This window comes from Pavona decussata, unplaced genomic scaffold (genome assembly GCF_977016875.1).
Source record: "Pavona decussata unplaced genomic scaffold, jaPavDecu1.1 SCAFFOLD_71, whole genome shotgun sequence".
NCBI classification, from domain to species: domain Eukaryota; kingdom Metazoa; phylum Cnidaria; class Anthozoa; order Scleractinia; family Agariciidae; genus Pavona; species Pavona decussata.
In genome coordinates, this window is record NW_028145490.1 from 2072061 (window position 1) to 2084156 (window position 12096).

The window sequence follows — 12096 nt, forward strand, 5'->3', positions numbered from 1 at the left end:
TAGTCATTTTATAATGCAGCAGATTGGTGAAATTGTTAAAAAACATACATATGTGAATGGAAAAGGTGAGGAGTGTCAAATGAATGTCAATGCCATTCCAAATAACATGGAAAAATATATGGCTGTTATGTTGGGAAATAGTTTGGTATTTATTGACAGTTTTCAGTTTATGAGCCAATCACTTGCTAATCTTGTTAACAATCTTCCAAAAGATGCTTTGAAATACACGAGAGAATTTTTCAAAAAGGATAAATATTTCAAGTTGATGACGAAGAAAGGTGTATACCCATATGATTACATGGATAGCTTTGATAAGTTTGAAATGACTGAATTACCATCAAAAGAAGAGTTTTATAGTCAATTGAATAATGAGCATATTTCAGATGAAGATTATGACCATGCAAAAAAAGTTTGGAAAACCTTTAAAATAGAAAATATGGGAGTATATCATGATCTTTACTTAAACAGTGACATACTTTTATTAGCAGATGTTTTTGAAAATTTCAGGAAAACGTGTTTGGAATATTATAAGTTAGATCCATGTCATTATTTCACAAGTCCGGGTTTGAGTTGGGATGCTATGTTAAAAATGACTGGTATCAAATTGGAACTTATGACTGATATTGATATGTTCCAATTTATTGAAAAAGGTCTAAGAGGTGGTACCAGTTACATTGCTAATCGATATGGAAAAGCAAATAATCCCTACATGAAAGAGTATGATGAAAAAGAACCATCTTCTTATATCATGTATCTTGATGCAAATAATTTATATGGTTGGGCTATGTCACAATATCTTCCAACAGGTGGTTTTAAATGGATGTCTCAAAATAAAATCGATGAATTTGACTTAGCTAAGTATGATTCCTCATCAAAAAAGGGATTAATATTGGAAGTTGATTTGGATTATCCTACCTCACTACATGATCTTCATAATGATTTTCCATTAGCACCAGAACGAGTTTGTGTTAGAGAGGATATGTTGTCGAATTATTGCAGGTTGATAAAAGAAAAGTATAATATTTCCATTGGTCAGGTTCATAAATTAATTCCAACTTTGTCTGAAAAACGGAACTATGTATTACATTATAGAAATTTGCATTTATATCTTGATCTAGGTTTGAAAATAACCAAGGTTCATAGAGTACTAGAATTTGATCAATCTCCATGGCTGAAACAATACATAGATTTCAACACTCTTAAAAGAACTAATGCCAAAAATAGTTTTGAAAAAGATTTTTTCAAACTCATGAATAATAGTGTATTTGGAAAAACAATGGAAAACCTCAGAAAAAGAGTTGATGTAAGGTTAGTCACTGATGCAAAGAAACTTGTTCAATTAACATCGAAACCAACCTATGTTTCAAGTAAAATTTTCAACGAGAATCTTGTGGCTGTTCATAAGATCAAAGAGACATTAACCCTAAATAGACCAGCATATGTTGGGATGTGTATTCTAGATATAAGTAAAACACTAATATATGATTTTCATTATAACTACATCAAATCCAAATACGGAAACAGAGCAAAATTATTATTTACAGACACTGATTCTCTAACGTATGAAATTAAAACAGAAGATGCCTACAAAGATTTTTGGAACGACAAAGATAAATTTGATAACAGTGATTATCCAGAAGATAGTCCATTTTATGATGCTAGTAATAAAAAGGTAATAGGTAAGTTTAAAGATGAAGCGGCTGGCAAACCAATAACGGAATTCATTGGTTTACGTAGTAAAATGTGTTCATACACCAAAGATGATGGCACCAACAATAAAACTGCAAAAGGTATTACGAAAAATGTGATTAAAAAAGTCATCAAACATGAGGATTACAAAAATATATTATTCAACAACGAGCAAATGTATCATAACATGAAAACGATCAGAAGTGATTTGCATATCCTCAAGAGTTTTTCACTAAACAAAGTTTCATTGTCATGTTTTGATGATAAAAGGTATATACTAGATGATGGGATAAATAGTTATGCTTATGGGCATAAGTTATGTTTCAACCATATATAAAATATAATATAATATAATATTATAAATGAGTGATTTTATTGAAAGTTGGCTAAAAGAACTTGGTAAAGAAGATGAAGTTAAAGATTTTGAAGATTTGGTTTATGATTTAGGTTGTATAATGGTAAATAATGGAGAAAATACAGGCGATATGGTATTGACTAAAGAATATTTTGAGACAAGGAAGCAGAATATAAGAAATATGTTTAAAAACGCAGAAAATGATAATCTAAAAATGGAAAAATTAAGAAATGAAAAGAAAGATGAGATGTTCTTATTATGGAAAATGACTGATTCATTGGGATAATTTAATGATGAATATTTAAATCATCTTAGTAAAATAAAATTTGGTGATAATATATAATGGAAAAAATATATGAAAAATTGATACGTTTATACAATTCATATGATAAAAGTGAAAAAAGTAAACATTCACATATTTTAATCAATGTTGAGAAAAAGCCATTTTCTCCACTTATGAATTTTTCTTTCAAATATTTTAAACGATCTTCAGTGATATATCCGAGAAGAGTTTCATCATTTCGATAATTATAATATCTCAACATATTATCAAATATTTCTGAATTACATTGGCGATTATATTCATAACATTTGTATAATAATTCGATGTAAAGATCACTCATATAATAATAATGTACATTTCATTTTTTATACGGTTTAAAGAATTGTCACTATTATAAAATATGATAGAAATTTCTGATAAAAAATATTTAATACATCCAGTTTATGATTTGTATGCGGCTTCTGATGATGGGAGTATCATAAATGTTGATAATAAAATACCATCAAAGGGTCATAAAAGTTGTAATGGATATATGAAATGTCTGATTAGAAAAAATGGTCAAATGTTAAGGATAAATTATGTTCATCGTTTTGTTTGGGAATGCTTTAATGGGAGAATTCCGAGAGGAAAAGTGATTGATCACATCAATGATATCAAAGATGATAACCGTTTATCCAATTTACAACTATTATCCCAAAAAGAGAATAATAAAAAAGCAGCAAAAAATCGTGACTATTCGTTTGTGGCAAATAATCATACCAATAAAAAATTTGTAAAAGCCATCAATTGTAGTAATAATGAGGTGACATACTTTAATAGTATGTATGCTATTCAACAATATCTTGGTATTAATGCAGGGATAGTAAAAATGATTTGCGAAGGTATTAACCACTGCAAAACTGGAATTTCCAAAAAGAATGGTATTTCTTACAAATTTGAATATGTGAAAAAAGAAGATATGCCGGATGATTATATCAAATCATCAAGAACAGGAGAAAAAAGAAGGAGATTATTAAGCGATGAAGAAAAATGGGCTAAAAGAACATATACCTGTGAATGTGGTCAAACAATGAAAAATCAATATAAAAATTATCATAGAAAAAAATGTGGAGAAAGAAATTAGCTATTTTTTAAAGTTTATTCGAAGACACATTTTATTACAGTTATTAAATTTCAAAAGATGGTGATAATTCATTTCATCCTCATCTTCATCAGATGAATCATCAGATGAATCATCAGACGAATCAATGGAAGAATCAGAAGACTCATCTGAAATGCATTTTTTTTCAAAGATCATAAGAGCATCAGAATAATCATCAATTTCATTATCGTAAACACAACTTCTTGTTTCAGTTACTTTATCATAAATTTTCTTATAGTCGAGACCACTACTATATTTAATCATGTATAATAATTTATTTTTCCAATAAGGATGATGAAATTTTTTTTTATTTGATGGTAAGTCAATAAGAGCATTAAATTCATCAATATTGTTAATGAAATACTCCCAGGAGTATGCGTCATCATGTGAATATGCCAATTCATTGAAAAGTTTTTTTTTCCAATCTATATTATCCATATACGATATATGATATATTAATTTCTGTTTAAACCATTAAATTCTTCAACGGTATCCAAGAATTAAAATCATCACTATATCCTTTCCATTTCACTAAAGCTTGTTTTTTCGTGTGATCTTTCCGGATGACTTTGTCAATTCTAAAGACCTCTTGTTTTGCTTTTAACAATTCAGCTTCATAAAAGCTGCCTTGTATCTCTTCATTATTGAGATCTTTCAGTTTGTAAGTGATCGGATTGGTGTATTGGATTTTGTCGATAATGAACACTTCTTCAGTCCAATTTGGTGTATAACCTTTATCAAATAGCTTTCTTTTATACTTTGATATCCTGACCTTGTCACCTACTTTAAACTTAGGTAATTTTGGTTGCCTCATATCACCATATAGGTTGAAGTAAACAGTTCCTTTATTTTTCTTTTTTCTGGCTTCTGTTGGTGTCATTTTGATTGAGCTGTGTTTAGACATATTATACTGTTTCAACAACATGGGTAATATATCCAGATACATTGTATTGCCTTGGGCAGTGAACTGCTTCCACATCTTGGTTTTGATTGTTCTATTCCATCTTTCCACCACTGATGATTTTTCTTCATTTTCTGTTGAATAGAGTTTTATGTTGTGTTTATGGAGTAAGTCTTTCATATGTTTGTTGTAGAACTCTGAGCCTTTGTCAGTCCATAGATACTCTGGTTTATCCCCTTCTTTGAAAATCTGTTGGAATGCTTTGGTTACAGTTTCACCTTTCTTATCTTTTAACGGAACAATCCAGCCGTATTTACTGAAGATATCTATAACCATGAGAAGATACTTATGACCTTTGTTCCATTTACTCAACTGTTGCATTTCAACAAGATCAGCAGCCCATATTTCATCAACATGATTAACAATAACACGCCGTCGAGTAAAGTTACGCTTTATGGGTTTATGCAGCTCATCAGCTAACGTTTCTTGCCAGTTTTTACTCGACGGCTTTTGGCGTTTTTTCAAGCTCCAAGTCCAAGCTTTTTCTTTGTGGCTATTGCAGCTTGAGCTAAGCTTGTACCCCAAGGTCTTTCACGATAAGGTATTTCAGATATTCTTTGTAGCATAATATCATCAGCTGCGTGTTTATCGGATAATGATCTAGCATTACTATAATCTATATCATGTTGTTGGCAAATAGCATCTAGTTTATTTATTGGTTCTCGATAATTGGGATCATTTGATGCTAGTCTTTCTTCTAATTTTGTGCCAGGTCCACAATAATTGTATTTTTTCCCCTTAGGAGTTTTCATATGTAATTCTCCAAGTTTGGATAGTTGTTTTTGAAGATCGAAACCACTCCCATCGAGATCCTTTCTGTCAGTAACATATTTTTTATTAGGACGTACTTTGGTAGATAATTGATCAAGCATTTCAGAACCTGTCTTCTTTATAAAAGGAGTAGCTTTTTCTAAAGCATAATCAAGAGCCTTCTTTTGTAGCTTGGGATTTCTCAATGCTTCAGATCCGTAATATCTACCCATTTCAACAGCCTTTTTACCCAACCATGGGATACCATGTTGAATTAACATATCAGTACCAGTTGATGCTAAAGTATCCATTATGCCCGCCCCTTTGGGCGGGCTGCTCCGTTTCCCTGATTTTGTTTAACGAATTTGGTTTTTTTTATCCCGCATTCTGCACAAGTACAAAAAAACATTAATCTATTATTTTTTGTTTGGAAATAACCAGAAGGTTCAACACATTCAGTTTGTTTTTTCTGTTTAACACAATACGATTTTACCATTTATACATATATATTACACAATATTTTTGAAATAATTTATTATGAATTCATGATTATCACTATCAGTAGTATTCAAATGGAAATTGGTATTATGAATTGTTTCTAGAATCGATTTTCCTTTTTGTCTTTCAAGCAGATAATAGAGACACCAATATCCACATAATACAGAATCTCGATCTTGAATTTCATCTGATGAATATATCAAAGGTTTACCACTTGTTGCAAGATATTTTTCCACTTCTTTTGGCATAGGTAATCCGAAGCTGTCAAAATATTCAGCATATTTGTTTCCATTTCGATATGCAACCCAATGTGTGCCTGATCCGATATAATCATCAAGATTTATGATCCCCACTTCATTGTTTCTGATGGACATGGGTAATTTATCTTTGCTGAAAACTCCTCTGAAATATTTGATACCAAGCTGTTTAACCCAATTATTAAGATCAAAATTGCTAAGCGGAGTATTAATAAATTCTACAAGATATCCCCGATTAGTGGAATGTTTTTGAAAGGACTGTTTTTTCCCAGTAGTAACCCTTTTCCTTTTTTGAAGGTTTTTTTTTTTACTCCCATGCCTATGGGTTGTTTCCAAGTACCATAAAATGGAGGTGGTGGTCTATAATCAGCTGGAAGAACCAAACCACCATTGGTATTTTTGGGAACATAAACTGGTACAGACCGTCTTGATCTCTCTCTGTCCACTTGCAACCCTTTTCCAGTCAATGCATTCAACAATAAAGGAACGCCAATTGAAGCCAATAGTGTACCCAATAAACCACCTGATTGACTTTTTGTGGGTTTAATAACAATCTGTCCACCAGTATGAATTGCATTAACGATTTGCTTCTTTTGTTCATTTGTCAACCAATCTTTATACTTTATCAATTGATCAACTTTATTTTGTGAAATTAAGAACCCACCAACCTGTCCTTTTCCGAATATCTTATCAACACCAAGACTGGCAAGACCAGATAATGCTCCAGTAGCCAGTGGACCAGCAGCTTTTGAAGCTAGACTTGTTACAGCTGGAAGTGCCCTCGCACCAAGACTGAATAATGATGACCAAAGGCTCCCTCCCATTTTGACTGCTTTTCGTATCTGTGTTTTTGATATTTTAATGTCAGAACCAGTACCATTTGCCATTGATTTTCGTAATCTATTTATTTGGGTTTTGGTTAACATAAGTTGGTCAGGTCCATTTAGTTCATCATGTGATAATCTGATTGTTATTGCTGAATTATTTCTCAATGCTTTTGCTAATTTTTGTTTTTGTCCTTGAGACAATTTTACACCATGTGAATGATAGCTAGTCATATCTTATATATGATATGTGTAGATAAAATTATATTTATCTGAATAAAAGCTTGCCGTCTTTCTGCACAAGTTCAGCATTTTGTTCGTATAAAGTAAGGGCATAATAGTTTGCATTTGTGGCACCTGATAGTTCATAATGAAATACCAGTTTTGTTGTTCCATCTCTAATATCCGTCTTTTGTTTCGTTAGATCAAAGTATAAAAACCCGAATAATGATTTGAAATTAGATGTATTCAAAAGTGTACCTTGTCCATATTCATTGTTTCCATGAACATACTTCAGTACATCTCGGTAAACACGTGTCATATCAGTTGATGGGTTGTGGTGCACATCAGGATATTCATTACCATTTGCAACAACCAGATGAGCAGATGATAGTGCTCGATCATTAGCAACATTGAATGTGTTGTACAAGAAAGGATTAGTCGTTTGTGCACCAATATTGGCATCATTGATGATGAACACAAACACATGTCTTGGTCGTTCGATGCCAGTTGATATTGTAAATGTACCAGATCGTAGTCTAGTACTCAATGATCGCTCAATGTTTTCACGCAGATATGTCCATTTATGTGGTTTCATAAACTGATCAATGTATAATGATTGTCCTTCTGAATTGAAAGTTATTCTTGGCACAACTAGTTGCATCCTCATTATCATAACACGGCACGCAGCCCCAGCTTGCCAAATAAGATTATTATCTGATTCAATTTGTAGATTTATTTCCAATCTTGTTGAAGGAAGAAGTTCATCTCGTAGTGCCTCAAAAAATGAATAACGATTAAGAGTAATTTCTGTTGTAACATCTGCTGATAAACCCAAAAGTGCTTTTCTTGCAGCAAACCCTTTATTGTAATTTGCCTGAGCAGGTCTTTCTTCAGCGTGTCGTTTTGTATCCAAATAAAATAATTCATTTGTTGCTGTTGATTGGGCGTATTCTTGACTGTATTCTAACAAATTTTTGATATTAACTGCTTGATTTGCATCGTTACAGTCATAAACTTTCCGACCATTTAGTTTAACATCGAAGTTGTTGATGAATGAATGAGATCCATTAACGATCCCATTGTGATCATCAGCCGCAATATTAGCGTTAGCCATTGTTTGTACTTTGAAGGTCATTGAGATTCTGGCATTATACCAGTCGAAAGGTGTTACCTCACCCGTGTTGTCAACCACAAACCTGCATCCGGTTTTCTTCTGAGAATTGTCGTTTCCTGGATCACCAGTATTCAGCGGTGTTTCAAGATCGAAAAAGACATCTTCATAACGTTCAAAATATTTTGGATTCCTGAATGATTTCATTATACTATTATATTACACAATTTTCCTCCTTCTGATTTTCCCACCAGATATTATCTGATTCACTCGATCTGCTATTTCTATATCAGAAAGTTGTTTTGTCACCTTTGGCTGAGTGGACATGCTAGTAGGTGACAAAATTGAGGGTTGTTTTTTACTCAATAACTGAACCATCTTATCTCCGGCTTTATTTCCAATATGCTCTCCAGTTTTTGTAACAGCCTTTGTAGCTGCTGTTTTAACTCCTTTTTTAGCTAATTCTTTGGTTGTTTTTCCGAATAATTTTGATGCAATTGATGTAAATATATTCCCACCAACAATTGATTCATCGTAAATATTCTTTCTAACATAACGACCCATTTCTGGGTCAAATCTTCTTTTGAATTCACTTTGTCTCATTATACAATTTCATTACACAAAACTTGAACGTAGAATTAAACTCATAAACCAATCTATATTATTTAAATCAATGGGTCTGTTTAATGCATCCGTTACCGTTATTCTGATTTCGGATATAATATTCTTTGATACTGGACTGAATAAAGCTCTTTGTGGCTCAAAAGTAAATGGAAATGATCTTCTTAAATTATCTGTTGGAATCATTATTAATGTATTTGTTAATACTCCATCGCTAATACTGTCAGTTATAAGATCACAATTTATGTTTATGACATCAATACTATTGGTTATATTTGGAAGTTTGCTGCTATATTCAGTCTGTGTTATTATTTTGGGCTCAAAACCGATCAGATCACCGAATTTTGAATTGGATATATCTAATCTCCATTTATTTCCAAGTTCGACAACGACACGATAACTTGATAAAACTAAATACAGTTTGACAGCCACACCATTGGCTGGTTTATCATCGTTTTGCTCAATGGCTTGTGTAATATAATTATTGAGATCATCATAACTGTACATACCATCAACAAATGTGATTGTTTCCCAATTGGCTCCACTATCTTTGGAGTATTTGATTTTATTATTGTTGTTTTTATTATTGATATTATGCCATGAATAAGTCATTGACACACGATTAACTGCTAGTTCATGTTTCATATCGCTGCCAAGATGAATTGGTGGATTAAACTTGATTGAAAAGTCTTCAGGCTGACTCCTACCTATTTTTTGACGATTAACGGATGATATCTTTATTTCTCGTTCTTTCATATATATCATTATAATACATAATTATTCAACAGCTCAATGAGTTGTTTATTGGAAATCGTCCCTAGTTGATTCAATTTATGGGCAATCTGTGAAATTTCATTTTTAACGGAGTTATTCCCAGCTAAAATGGATCCGCCGAGAAGTTCCATTCTGTCAAGTAGGTCATTTATATTATTGAAATATACAACTCCTGATCCTATTTTTTTGAACTTATTACCGGTTTTATGGATTGGAATTTCACTCAGTTGGTTTAATTCATTGAAAACCATTTTGGCTATATCACTGTATTTCTTTTTTGAATTGAATCTCTTTGTGAGGAGATCAATGGTGTCAAAATCAACCTTCTTATCAAGCACTTTTTGTCCATCTTTTGATGCAATAAGACGTAATTGTCCCATCAATTTGGGGATATCAATCATGAGACCACCATACTGACCATATTGATTTATCTTATACGCATTCCGCTTTGGTTGTGTATGCAAACCTTTACCACTGAGGGTTTTGAGACCTTCAGGGATTACTGCAATCCGATCTCTGTATTTTTGCAACGCTTTGATTTCTCTGGTCAATAAATCGATTTTGACTTGATTCTTGGTTTTACCTTGACCTTTTGATAAAGGACCTTTTTTTCTACCAATTGCCTGTATTGTTTTACCAACGTATTCATCATAATCATCAAAATTAAGCGAACCATCCTGAATACGATGGAATACTGAACTAGGCGGAATTAATTTATATTTCATCATTGTCTCAATTTCATCATCATCGAATCCCTTGTCTAGATTTGCTTCATATGGTGATTTCGTCATAGCTGGTTTGTAACCAATTGGCAGTTTTGTTTCTTGTTGTGGTTGTGGTTGTGGTTGTGGTTGTCCAGGCTGAATTGCTAACATCTCAATGTTCTCCAAACCTGATGTGATTGCTTTTTGGTTTTTCTGCAATTGCTCAATTAATTTATCCTGTTTGTCGTCGATTGTTTGTTTTGTCTTTTCCTGAGCTTTAATTATTGGTTTGAACGTTTCTGATAAACCCTGTTGTAAATCTTGTTTATTATGCTTGTATTCCTTCAACGTGTCTCTTACCTCTTTAGTTAAAATTCCAGCCTTAATCTTGGCTTCAGATATTTGTTTTAATCTTTGTAAGTCCATTATACTATTTGCTTACATAAACTTATCTCAACTTATCTCAACTTATCTTTCAGAAATCATATACAAATCCATCATTTTTATTGTCTAATTAAATATTATAATGGATATTCCAAACTATGACGATGAAAATGAAAACAATAATTTCAAACGGTTGTATGGATTCATGCCAAATGATACATTTCGGATGCTTATCTGTGGTAATACTGGTTCGGGGAAAACTAATCTTCTTTATCACATGCTTATGAGACCATTATTATACTATGATCAGATACATCTTTATGCAAAAAATCTAGAACAAGCAAAGTATAAAGATATGATTCAAAAGCTAAATGATATATCAAATAGTGTTGGTTATGATGTGATAGTTTATAGCAATGATCAGATAGTTCCAGTTGAGAGTTTAATGGATGATGAATCACAAAAGATTGTCATATTTGATGATTTTATTTGTGATAAAAACCAAAAACCATTAATCGATTATTTTATAAGAGGTCGGCATAAAAACTGCTCTGTTATTTACCTTAGTCAATCATTTTACAAGACGCCAAAGGACATCAGGTTGAACTGTTCACATTTCTGTGTCTACGACTTCCCAAGCAATAATGAACAGAGTCTGATATCCCGTGAATTGGGAGTTGATAAGGGAACATATATTAAAGCCACCAAAAGACCATATTGTTTTCTCTATGTGGACAGACCTATGAAAGTTGTAAAAAGAAACTTTTACGGAACAGTCTAATCAATTAGTATAATGGGAATTTTCAATGATGAAACAACTTCTACAACAGGTTCTGGATCAATAGGACAACAAGGTCCTCAAGGACCTCCAGGCGTTGGTTTTATACTAACAGATAATGGTGATTATAACTTACAAAACAAAAAAATGGTTAATGTCAAACAAGGCACTGATCCTAATGATGCTGTCACAAAGAGTCAGATTCAATTGTTTGAGGGAGCTCAACCAGGTACAGTCGTTAATAATAAATCAGTTATTTACAGCAATACTGGCAGTGTTCATACCAACAGCATATATTTACAAGATAGACCAGACGGTGCTGGTAGCTTCAATGATGTTCGATTAATGACTGAGCATCAGTCTTATGAAAACATTCATCTTCATATACCAGATTTGAAAAATTTTGATGGTTATGGTGGACGAGCTAAAAGCGAAATTATGGTCACATCAACAGAACAACATATCACCGGACGGAAAACATTTTTTGATATTAATGTTTTAAAATCTGATAATGACGATCAAGCAGCGAATAAAAAGTACGTTGATGATTCTGTTAAAAAAATACCATCACCTGATTTATCAGGTTATTTGGAAAAGGATGGATCATCACCAATGACTGGTAACCTTGATATGGGTAATAAACAAATCACCAATCTTGGTGCTAATATACAAAATACCTATGATGTTGTCAATTTGGGTTTTTGTGATACTAAATACCAACAAAAAGTTTCAAATAGTGATCTT